This window comes from Canis lupus, chromosome 5 (genome assembly GCF_048164855.1).
Source record: "Canis lupus baileyi chromosome 5, mCanLup2.hap1, whole genome shotgun sequence".
NCBI classification, from domain to species: domain Eukaryota; kingdom Metazoa; phylum Chordata; class Mammalia; order Carnivora; family Canidae; genus Canis; species Canis lupus.
Window position 1 is genome coordinate 35,990,711 of NC_132842.1, and position 12,599 is coordinate 36,003,309.

The 12,599-nt window shown below is 35.0% G+C and overlaps 1 protein-coding gene across 5 annotated transcripts in view; it reads right to left on the bottom strand.

The window, feature by feature from the left end:
* The window catches only part of NRG2 (neuregulin 2), a 243,681-nt gene that overhangs the window by 227,819 nt on the left and 3,263 nt on the right, over window positions 1-12,599 (bottom strand). The gene's annotated exons all lie outside the window — the stretch shown is intronic.

Here is a 12,599-nt window from a genome sequence, read left to right on the forward strand (position 1 = left end):
TACTTTTGAGTAAGATCTAAAGGAAATGAATGGGCTAGCTGAGAGAATGTTTTTTACAAATCAATGGTTTGTGGCAACTCTGTGTTGAACAAACCTATCGGCACCATTTTTCCAACAGCATTTGCTCACTTAATGTCTCTGTGTTACACTTTGGTAATTCTTTTTTTTTTAATATTTTATTTATATATTTATGAGAGACACAGAGAGGCAGAGACACAGGCAGAGGGAGAAGCAAGCTCCCCGTGGGTAGCCTAATGCAGGATTCAATCCCAGGACCCCGGGATCACGACCTGAGCCAAAGGCAGACACTCAACCACTGAGCTACCCAGATGCCCCACATTTTGGTAATTATTGTGATATTTCAAACTTTTTCCTTATTATATTTGTTACAGTGTTCTATAATCAGTGATTATGAGCCACTGAAAGCTCAGATTATGGTTAGCATTTTTTAGCAATCAAGCATTTTTAAATTAAGGTATGTACATTGGCTTTTTAGACATAGTGCTATTGCATACTTACAGTAATAGTATAAACATAACTTTTATTTGCACTGGTTAAGAAAGTATTGGGATACTTTCTAAACCCACAATATGCCTGCATATATTCTTCACCCCTCCAAATCCTGTGGCATTCTCAGGTTCCATGGAACAAATCCATCTTGTTACTGTTGTCTTTTTCCTCTGCAGTCTCTAAGTTTTACCATTCTCTGGCTTGTTAAGTCATTTGTCATTTCTCGATCACTTTTGGCCTTCATGTACTATACATTGGGGTTAAAGATGTCTCTTAATGTCATGGAATACGGATTTAATGTTTATATTTCTTGTTATCCTCCTACAAATGTCTTTAAAAATATTAAATTTGGCTTAAGGTGCCTAGTTGGCTCAGTCAGCTAAGCTGCCAGCTCTTGATTTCATTTCAGGTCATGAATTTGGGGTCCTGGGATTGAGCCCCACCACCGGCTCCATCCTCAGTAGGCAGTCTGCTTGAGGATTCTCTCTCTCCCTCTCCTTCTGCCACTCCTCCTGCTCTCTCTCTCAAATAAATAAAAATAAACATATTGAATAGCCTAATATCACTCATAATAGGAAACTACAAACTAACTAGCAAATATCATTCACAAGTTTCCTCACTACATAAGCCTTTCCATGAGTGGGTTGTCTAAGTGTCCTCAAAACATGGAAGCTGGCTTCCTCCAGAGTGTTGGAAGTGATGGAAGAGCTAGAAAGCCCAAAATGGAAGCCAAAGTCTTTTTTTTAACAGCTTTATTGAGATATAATTCATATACTATGACTGACCCATTCAAAATATACAAGTGAATAGCTTTAGTATATTCACAGAGTTTTCCAGTTATTACCACACTCAATGTTAAACATTTTCATGACTTCCAAAAGAAACTCTGAACTAAGCTATCATACCCCAAGCTCCCCCTACTCACATCCCTGCAGTTCTAGGCAACTAGCAATCTATCTTCTGTGTCTATAAATTCACATATTCTGGACATTACATACAAACAGTATCATACAATATCTGGTCTTTTGTGACTGGCTTCTTTCCCTTAGGATTTTTTTAAGATTCAACCATGTGCTAGCCTCTGTCAGTATTTCATTTCTTATTAGGTGCTCTCTTTTTCCCACTATCTTTTAGTAAAATTCCTACTTACTTCTATTTACATATACAAGTTTTTCTGTCTTTTACTTTTCAAGGTCCAAGAAAGACTTGGGCCTTTTTAGCTCAGGATCTGGGTTGGCACTTCCCAGTCTCAGAGAAAGTACCTTATAGAACCAACTGAGGTTCTGATTTGGCCTGTGGCCCCTGGGTTCTTACAGTCTTTTATAACCTAATCTTACAAGTGACATACCACTACTTCTGCCACATTCTGTTGGTTATACAGACCAATCCATGTACAATATAGGGGAGGGGGAACACACAAGAATGTAAATACCAGGAAGTAGGAATCACTGAGGGCCATCTTGCAGGCTGACTACTACAGGTAAGGATGTTGTCATGTTGCAATTCATGTGAGAAATAAAGACTTAACCTCTGGATTTGCCCCATCTTATAGATCACCACTTACAAAATACCAAAAGCAAACAAACAACAAAAAATCTCTCACATGCTGCATGATACAAAGAAAAGGCATTACTTGGAGCTTGTGGAAGAAGTCAGTCTTGTCACAGAAGCACCTGATGTCCCTTGATCAATACAGAACGTGAATACCTGGCATCATAGGAATGAGGAAATGAAGCTTAACACTCGGACTTAAAGAAACCAATGGCTGATAGCAACTTGACTAAATACAGTGTTAGCTATATAAACAAAGTTGAAAAACACTCACCTGACATAAATGTATTCACCCTGATGGATGATTGTTTCCAATAATAAATGCTGTACCATAGGAAAGAAAGTAGCTACAACTTTCTTATGGTTTGGTCATGAATATTCACTCAGTCATTTTGTTAGTCAACAAATATTAATGGTACAGCGGGGACTTTTGCACTCAATTAATATTCTGAGTTCCCTTTTGGGATATAATACTATATTTAACAATATAATAAAGAAACATAAGAAACATAAAACAAATACACAGCCCCCCCCTTCAAAAATCTTTCATTCAAAGGCAAGAAAAAATAGACAAATGACAAACTGGTGTTTGTTTTTAAAGACAATAAACACAAGGGGCTTTAAAAAACAAGTTCTTATATATATATATATATATATATATAGCCATTTGTCTTGAATTCTTCCTTTTCATATCTATATGTTTTTAGTTATTGATGAAAACTATTTATATACAAGATGGCTTTTTCAATTAAAAAACCCCACACATTTTAGGGCACAGTGTATTAGCACCCTCTGTTTGGAGTTATTTCCCTGGCTAACATGTATGGGTCAGCTCAGTGGGTAACAGGAGTAAGATAATCATTTGGAGTTTTGAAATTCCTTTAGCTATATAAATAGAGATCAATTTGTGCCACATCATGTAAATGTAACTGTATCAAAAGAAGGTAGGTTGGATCTCTTTGGTACAACTAAAATACAAAGAAATATACAAAGATGTATTTACTAAATTTGATTCAGTGGAAATATTCCAGATCAACAGATTGAAAAAAGCTTTTATTTAAAATAGTTTTGCAGTAAACTCAAGATCCAATTAATGGGCCAATATTAAAGAATGTAATTTCCATTTCTGTAGAGCATTAACAAGAAATTTTAGTATGTGTATGCAAGATCAACTTAAAAACAACATGTAAACTACCCAGTTAGCAGACTCCATCCCATCTCAGTTTCTATACCATTAGCAGAAACTATCAGACAAATAAATACTTTCTCTCAAAGGAACTCCCAAGCACAGTAATGTCAAATGAGGCTGCAAGCTCTTAATATATAGAAAGAAAGAGGAAGTTTAGAAAGCTTTAAGAGGACTCCTTCTTCCATCCTATTAAAAGCAGATATATAACATGTCACCCCCACCAGATTGGCAAAAGTTACATGTAACAATACCAAATATTGGGAGAAAGTAGGATTCTTGTAAACCGTGAGAGAATTGAAAACTATTTGGCATTACTTATCTCACAAAGTTGAATATTTGTATACTCTCCAACGCAGCAATCCTACTCTTAGATATATAACCAGGAGAAACACTTCACATGTATGACCAGGAGGCATACATAAGAATTTTTATAGCAATGACGTTTATAATTTTTTAAAAGGCTAGAAACAACTCAACTCTTTATCAATAGGAGAGTAAACTGCAATATATTCATATAATAGAATGATATTGAAGATGATACTGAAAATCAACAATCATTATATACAACATGAATGAATATTGGCAACATAGTGTTGAGTAAAAAGGGCAAACTATATATTGGATGACAGCATTTTTCTTTTTTTAAATTTAAATTCAATTAATTAACATATATTAGTTTCAGAGATAGAGGTCAGTGATTCAACAGTTTTCTATAACACCCAGTGTTCATTACATCATATGCCCTCCTTAATGCCCATCATCTAGTTACCCCATCCCTCTATCCGCCTCCCCTCCAGCAACCCTCAGTGTGTTTCCTATGATTAAGAATCTCTTATGGTTTGTCTCCCTCTCTAATTTTGTGTTGTTTTTTTTCCCTTCCTTTCCCCTATGCTCTTCTGTTTTGTTTCTTAAATTCCACACATGAGTGAAATCATACAGTATTTGTCTTTCTTTGAATTACTTATTTTGCTTAGCATAATAACCTCTAGTCCCATCAACATCGTTGAAAATGGCAAGATTTCAATGGCAAGATTTCAATGGCAAGATATATATATATATATATATATATATATATATATATATATATATATATCTTATATATATATCTTATATATATATATATCATATCTTCTTTGTCTATCCATCTGTCAATGGACATCTTGGCTGTTTTGTTTCTTAAATTCCACACATGAGTGAAATCATACAGTATTTGTCTTTCTTTGAATTACTTATTTTGCTTAGCATAATAACCTCTAGTCCCATCAACATCGTTGAAAATGGCAAGATTTCAATGGCAAGATATATATATATATATTATATATATATATCTTATATATATAATATATATATATCATATCTTCTTTGTCTATCCATCTGTCAATGGACATCTTGGCTCTTTCCATAGTTTGGCTATCATGGACATTGCTGCTATAAACATTGGGGTGCAAGTACCCCATTAGATCACCACATTTGTATCTTTGGGGTAAACACCTAGTAGTGCAATTGCTGGATCATAGGATAGCTCTATTTTTAACTTTTTGAGGAACCCCCATACCGTTTTCCAGAGTGGCTGTACCAGCTTGCATTCTCACCAACAGTGTAAGAGCGTTCCCCTTTCTCTGCATTCTCACCAACATCTATCATTTTTTGAGTTGCTCATTTTAGCCATTCTGATCATTGTGAGGTGGCATCTCATTGTGGGTTTGATTTGTAATTCCCTATTGCCGAGTGGTGTTGAGCATTTTTGATGTGTCTGTTGGCCATTTGTATGTCTTCTTTGGAGAAATGTCTGTTCATGTCTTCTTCCATTTCTTGATTGGATTATTTGTTCTTTGGGTGTTAATAAACTCTTATAGATTTTGGAATCTAGCTCTTTTTATGATGTGTCATTTGCAAATATCTTCTCCCATTCTGAGAGCATTTTTCTAAAGCTCAAAAACATATGGGTCAAACAAAATATTGTTTTAGCATAGGTACACTTGTCATAAAACTAAATTTTAAAAAGAATACAGCAATGGAAAGATAAGCATGAAATTCAGGACACTGGGCACCCTTGAGGACAAAGGAAGAGATAGAGGAGAAGCCCAGGTGGAGGTAGATGCAAGTTATTAGGAAATGTTCCTAGTTCTTGATTGGATAGTTCTTTTTATTATCATATATTATCAAGCTTTATAGCTAATACATGTGTTACATAGGTCTTTTGTATGTCTTAAAAAGAAAAATGTTAAGAGATTGATCTAGTTCATCCTGACCTACTCCACGTGAGAGAGAGCTGCTGCTGCTGCTGCTGCTGTTTCTGCTGCTTCTTTTTTAGTAGTAATCTCCATAACCAGTGTGGAACTTGAATTCACAACCCCCAAATCAAGAGTCACATGCTCCAACAACTGAGCCAGCCAGGCACCTGAAGCTGATGCTTATTCTGCAGGTAAAGAAACTGAAGGTAGTATGGCCATATCTTCAAATAAGTAATCAGATGAAGAGTTCTACAAAATAGAATCCCTCTCTCAAAGATAATGATAGATTTTAAAGAGAATAATTGTCCTAGCTGGAGCCAAGAGATTATAAGTGATTTAATTTAATTAAGTAATTTAATTTCAAAATCTAGGAGAATTAAATGAGAAATTTCTTTCCATTAACAAATTAATGGATTGTGTGGCAAAATGAACCTCTTATATCTGTCAGGCAAAAAACTGTGATGATCCAGGATGGGATCTCAGCATTACCAGGTGACTTAAAATTTCCAGACGTAAAAGGAACAAGAGAACTTTCAGGAAAACTGGAGGTTCAGAATAGAATACCCAGGACAAAATTGGCAGAAAATACAAAGGCCAAATGAATTTATTTATTCAACAAACTTTTCTTTAACATAAACTGTGCGGCAGGGAGGGGAGGCACTGGAGTAATAGAGTAATTGAGATACAGTCCCTACTCTCAAGGAACTGATACTGTAGTAATGAGGAAAAACCTTTCAATGTGTACATGGAAGACACACTACCTAGAGAAGCCATTAAGGGGTATTCAGATAGCAGAAGTAAGTATAGTGGTCCAAAATCAAGAAAAGGAAAGAATACTTGAAGGTTTTTGAGAACAATGCAGTTGATTAATCTAGTTATGAGGAAGAGGAGTTTTAATCAGGTCAAGGCCTGTGACTTGAATGAAGAAAAGAGACAGAGAGAGAGACAGACAGAGACCAAGAACTTGGCTTGGATCTTGAGAGAGGTAGGAAAAGTTAGTGCCACAGGGTGGGAGTTCACATTTATGGAGCACTTACTATGTGCCAAATCCTCTTGTAAATGCTTTTTATGAATTAACTAATTCAATCCTCATACTATACCTATGTGGCTGTTGATATTAACATCCTTATTTGGTATTTCTTATGGTATTAAGAATAAGGTAATACCTTATTTGGTATTAGAGTGACCGCTAATCAAACACATTTCAAACACATGAGGAAATGGACCTATAGAGATGAAGTAATTTGCCCCAAATCACATAGTTAGGAATCTGAGAGCAGAGTTTTGAATCAGAAAACTTGGATTACCCCAACCATGTTCTTGACTACCACACTGAATGGAGGAGGGATCTCTTAACTAATGGTTAGGAAAAACAGAAGAGCTGTTATTCATCACTTGAATCCATTGAAGTCATTGCTTAGAATCAGTTGAGATGAATGAACTATAAATATGAAATTTTCACCTCCAAGACACTGTTACACTTTGGTAAATATGGTGTGCCTCAAAGATTTTGTTGGATACTACCAATGTAGAATATTTCAGAGGAACTAGCTGGAGACAAGCTATGTCTCCTCAACATGGTCTTAGGAGAAAAGGTCATCTTCTTGATTCCCTCAGGAGATAGAGGCAGAAAGGTCCGCAAGGTAATCCTTTGTAAAGCCTTCAATTTTTTATATAAACGATGTACTTTATCACCAATCTCAATTCACATATATATTTTCCTTCTCAGCAATTTAGTAACTGACTTGTTGGCTCCGTTGGTTCAAAATGATGCTAATGAGGTAAAATTGATGGGTTTGATTCCATTTTAGCTCTGGTGGCCATTGACTACATCCCTAAACTTGGCAAACACGAGCTGCTGAATGACTCCTGAGAAATTGTTTGGATCAGAACAAGTCTATCAACATTACACAAAAGATAATGCTTTACTGAGTGTGTGTGTCAGAACCTTCATCTTTGTATTCAAGGGCAACACATTCATTTTCACAGAGAACTAAAGTGACTTGTTTAATGTCTCACAATGTATTTCTAGGATGATCAAGAATAGATACTTGGAAAGTTCAATATAATATACTTACTCAAAGTGACCCTGTGTTACACAGTTATGATAGTCTTTCGGTAACTTCATAAAATATACTCAATCTTGCAATCAATCAATGAATCAATATAAAAATGATCTCAGTTTCTAATAGGTAGTGGAGAATTCTTACCTGAGGACAAACTAATGAAAACCAAATCAGTTTCAATTCAAAAATGTGAGTTTAATATGCCTAGAATAAAGTTGTCTGAAGCAGTTATGTAATCCATTGAGTGAGAGAAACCTACACATCAGTGACAGAGCTTTATTTAGCAGGTGGTACTTCTCATTAAACGAGATGCAAATTTTTAAATGTGATCTGACATCTGACAAGGCCATAATAATAAAGGAGGTGTTTCATCATTATGCAAGGATATTCAGTGAAGAAAAGGGTGGTTAAAGATGAGGTTAACATGAGAATCTATAAGACTGAGAATGAGGATAAGTAAATCTGTGATCTCAATTGAAAACAAATTGGCTGAAATTGCACCAGGGCCAAATAAAATAAAATGAAAAAAAATATGTTGAAGGATATTTGTAAAGAAAATGTAAAATTTTGACGTATGATATTTCATAGTAAAAAAACCCATGCTTTTAGAAAGGGCTGATATTTAAACTTCTCCAAAGCAGAGGAGAGAGAGAAAGGGATAGGGAGAGGGAGAGTTAGTTTATTGGCAAAGAATGCAAGCTAGGAAGGAAAATTGTCTAGGTTCAATTCTTAGCTCTGTCACTTAGTAACTGTGTGATTTTGGCAGTTTCCTTAATCTGTCTGCACCTTAGTTTTCTCATTTGTAAAATGAGGAAAGTAAAACTTACTTATAAGGCTGTTGTGAGGAGTTTATGAGCTAATATATTTACATAGTGCCATGTACATAATAAGAGCACTATATAAACATTATACTTTGAATAAAAGATATCTAAAGATTAACATCAATAGTGATATTTAATGAGAGAAACAAAAATAAATCTGGTAGATATGCAATTCTTTATCCAAAATTCTTGGGGCCAGATAGGTTTCTGAATTAAATTTTTTTTTATATTTTAGGAATGTAACATATTATGCTATCTATATTTTACATACCCTGTGTTGTCCTGGCAGTGGCCTCTAATCAAACACATGTTTCCATAATGAAATGCATCAATATCACACCAAATGGAATAATGAAGACTTTATAAATAGAGTCATGTCAGTTCAGATCAGTTTTTACACCAAAAAATTAAGAAAAAAAAATGTTTTGGAATTTGGAATTGCAGATAAGGAATTGTGAAGCTTTATCTATCATAAATCTTACTGTATTAAGTAATGGAATAATAACCATGGGAAATACAGAGCAGCAATAATGATATTAAATGATAAACTTTTCTGAAAACCTAATGTGTACACAGGAAATTTGAAGAGTTTTTCTCCCTCAAGAAAAAAAAAGATGTATACATAGTTGCCACATGGGTTGTTACCTGGATTATAGTTGGGTGACTTTATGAGGCATAAATTTTTCATTATGTCTAGAACATCTCCCTAGATATTCTCATGACTATTTCAGCTCTCTGCCCCAATGTTACTTCCTCAAGGATTCCTTGATCACGCTATTTAAAATATCAGGTGGGAGGCATGCACACAAACAATCACACAATGAACTCTTGCCCCTTTACTGCATTTCTTTTCTTTTTAGTACTTATCACTATCCAGCATTATATATTTGTTTATTACCTGTCTTACTAAACTGGAAACTCTATAGGAACAGGGATTTGGTTATGTTGAAGCACCTGCTATGATGGCTGGCAAACAGGCAGTTGATAGATATTGTTCAATAAATGATTTAAGAAAATAAGCCTGACTGATAAACAGTGGTGAGTTCTGAGAACTCGTCTTCATATAGCAGGTAATACTTTCCAAAAGGAAATTCAAGGCAAAAATAAATAAATAAAATGCCATCTAAACATCACCTGTAATATGTTTATAGAATATATATATACATATAAATAGAATTCCAGAATAGTAATTTAAAAACATTTCTTCTCGGGGTGCCTGGCTGTGTCAGTCGGAAGAGCATGTGACTCTTGATCTCGAGGTCGTGAGTTTGAGCCCCACCTTGGGTATAGTGATTACTAAAAAAAAGAAACGTTAAAGGTTAATAAAAGGATTTCTTCTCTATAAACATATTTATCAAGTAAATATCGATTTACTAGCTAGGAAGTAAAAAAACTAATCAATATACTTACATTCCATTTATATTTAATACTTAATTTTGAGTATCTAAGTAGATAAGAAAAAATATACTCAAAAATAAAAATACTAGAGCACAAAATATTAAAGAAAGAACTTACTTTGTATTTTTCCCAGGGAGGATTATCTTGATTTTTCCCTTGATGTATTTTACTCACCACTGAAAGAAACCAACTGATTATCTAATTGCAAAGTGCCACTGCATTTGGTTATAAAAATCATCTAAATTAGCTTCAGAGGGCAGTGTAATCTGGTTGTATGTACACACTGCTCCAGGTAGTAAAATAACAGCTCGTTTATATTTTAAAGTAAACAAAGGAATTTGGGGGTCATCATAAAATGTGCAATAACATTCAATAGTACTTTCATTCCAGATAGATTCACTCCTTGGAAAGGCCCAGGTTTCCTTTTCCTTTCTAACTTCTCCCATAGGTCAGTTTTGACTTGGGAAAGGTGCAAATTGGAATTTAGGCCACACTCTTGGTAAAAGTATCAAATATAACAACCATTTTCAAGTTACCATACTATATCTTACAAATTGACATTCCACTGATCATGGTTAAAAGTAATAGCATCATTCCAATATCTATCTGTAACCTCTACTTTTGCACTTTTTTCTTTCCATTACTCTTAAACCAGGAAGACAAAAACAAAAAAGAAAAAAAAATCCAATAGCAGTTTAATGGCTTTCAAACTCTGTTAACCCAGATTATGGAAGGATTTTCTATCAGGATTATTTGAAACAAATAATGGAAATTGTGAATGTATATGTTTCCCACAGGAAGAGAGGCTCCCTGAAATAACACGAATTAGCACACATATCTGGGTCAAGTGGTGTTAACCAATGGCTCTGGGACGGGAAAAAGTAGGTAAAAAAGATGAAACCAGACAATCAATACCAAAAAGATCAGAGGCTCATAATTATGACAGTGAGATCAAGTCTAAATAATTACTGGCCTTTTTGCTCTTAAGCGATATATGGTGATAATGTAGGTAGGAGGATGAAGAGTGATTTGCCACAGCTCTGTGCCCTCAACAAGAGAGGGTTCTGCTTACCTGCTTTTGAGAACTGGTTCAAGATCATGTCAGCATTTAAGAAGTAAGCGGTCCACTTCAATAAATTCTACACCAACAAAGAAAAACCTGCCCTTGCTTAAGTGGAAATTCAAGATAACTAACGTAGTCTGTCAGGGCACATATGAACTAGACAAGTCTCGTGCTTCTGACTCTTGTCTTCAAGTCCCCAAACTGGAATAAAACCAGATAAATGCCTGAGGAACCACTTCACACCCCAAACACGTGCAAACTTTGTTCAACAGAACACCCTACTGCCAAAATGGAGTTGGCAGAAGTTTGGAGCAAAGGCCCCCAGGCTGCATGATTTGCTGGCACCAGAGAGCTTAAAAATCTTAACAGAATACTGCTGAGTTTGGGCTCTACCAGTTTGCTTGAGACTCTCTCCAAGTTTAACCTGAGAAAGATGGAAGCTGCCATCAAGAAAGACTTTATTAACCCTTGATCCTCTACCCAGAAATAATGTGCTCTCCCACTCCTGATGGTCATACTTCTATATTCTTTCACAGTGTATACCATAAATCTAATGCAGTCTATTTTGAAACGCATGTAAATTCAATTTTGTTTGGTAGCTTGGACAAAGGGGTACAGAGAGAACTACTGTAAATACACAAAATTATGATAAAGTTCTACTTAGAGAATTTTTTATCCAAATAGCCCCCATACATCACAATTTATTACCCTCAAACACTGCAGCAATAAGATATAGGATATCTGTGAGTTGCTATCAGTTTATATATAGTTTAACTGAAATTATCACTTTTTTGAGTTTGAGTAATGGTGGTTTAGTTTGTACATGAACAATTTAGGAAGCAAAGAAAGGAGCCAAGAAGAGTTCTTCTCTTCCACAAGGGTCAACAATAAGGTGCTATTTGGGATTCTCACAAGCTTGATGCAGTTTAATGAAGAAAATTGCACCCCAAATCTAAAATTGTAAGTACAGGTGCCTGGCTGGCTCAGTTGGTAGAGCATGCGACTCTTGATTTGGAGGTCATGAGTTCAAGTGCAACGTTGGGTAGAGCACTTACTTAAAAAATAAAATTGTAGTTAGAATACTAGCAATATACAACTAGCAAGTTTAAACTTATAAAATTCTTAATATGCTGTATTGAGAAACTATGGTTTGCTTTGAAAGGTTATTTTGTGCTGGTTCAATACAAGATCAGGCTTAGAGTGAAGATGCTACTTGCTCCTTATACAGCTAAAAAAAAAAAAAAGCTTTTTAAAAACCTTCAAATCTTTCCCTTCAGTAACTCCATGTATTACTTTCTCTTTTGAAAGCCTTTCTGTTTTTCCTCCTCTAGAACTTCTTAAGTATTCTAATTCTCAGGTATGATTTCATATTTCTAATCTCCACAATAGAATTGGATGTATTTAGGACAAAACACTCTTTAGGATATCAAGTTGCAGAAGACTGTAGTTTTAAAGATATTTATATAGTAGTGCTGCCACCTAAAGATGAGGTGAATAAAGAAGCAATTCAAAAGAAATGACCCATCATTCTTAAACCTGTCTAAAAAATTTTACCCCTAACTAGGGATTAATAAACATTTTGCTGTTAGTATGGAATCCGAATTGTTTCACAATAACTTATTGCTCAGCTATAGTTTTCTATGGCAGAAAATTCCAACCTCAAACCAGTCCTCTGGGATTTGGGGTCTCCAGGAATACCTACCAAATTAAGCACTGCTTATAATACATGGGGAGGGGGAGAGGGACATCCAAAGACACCTAGAAGTA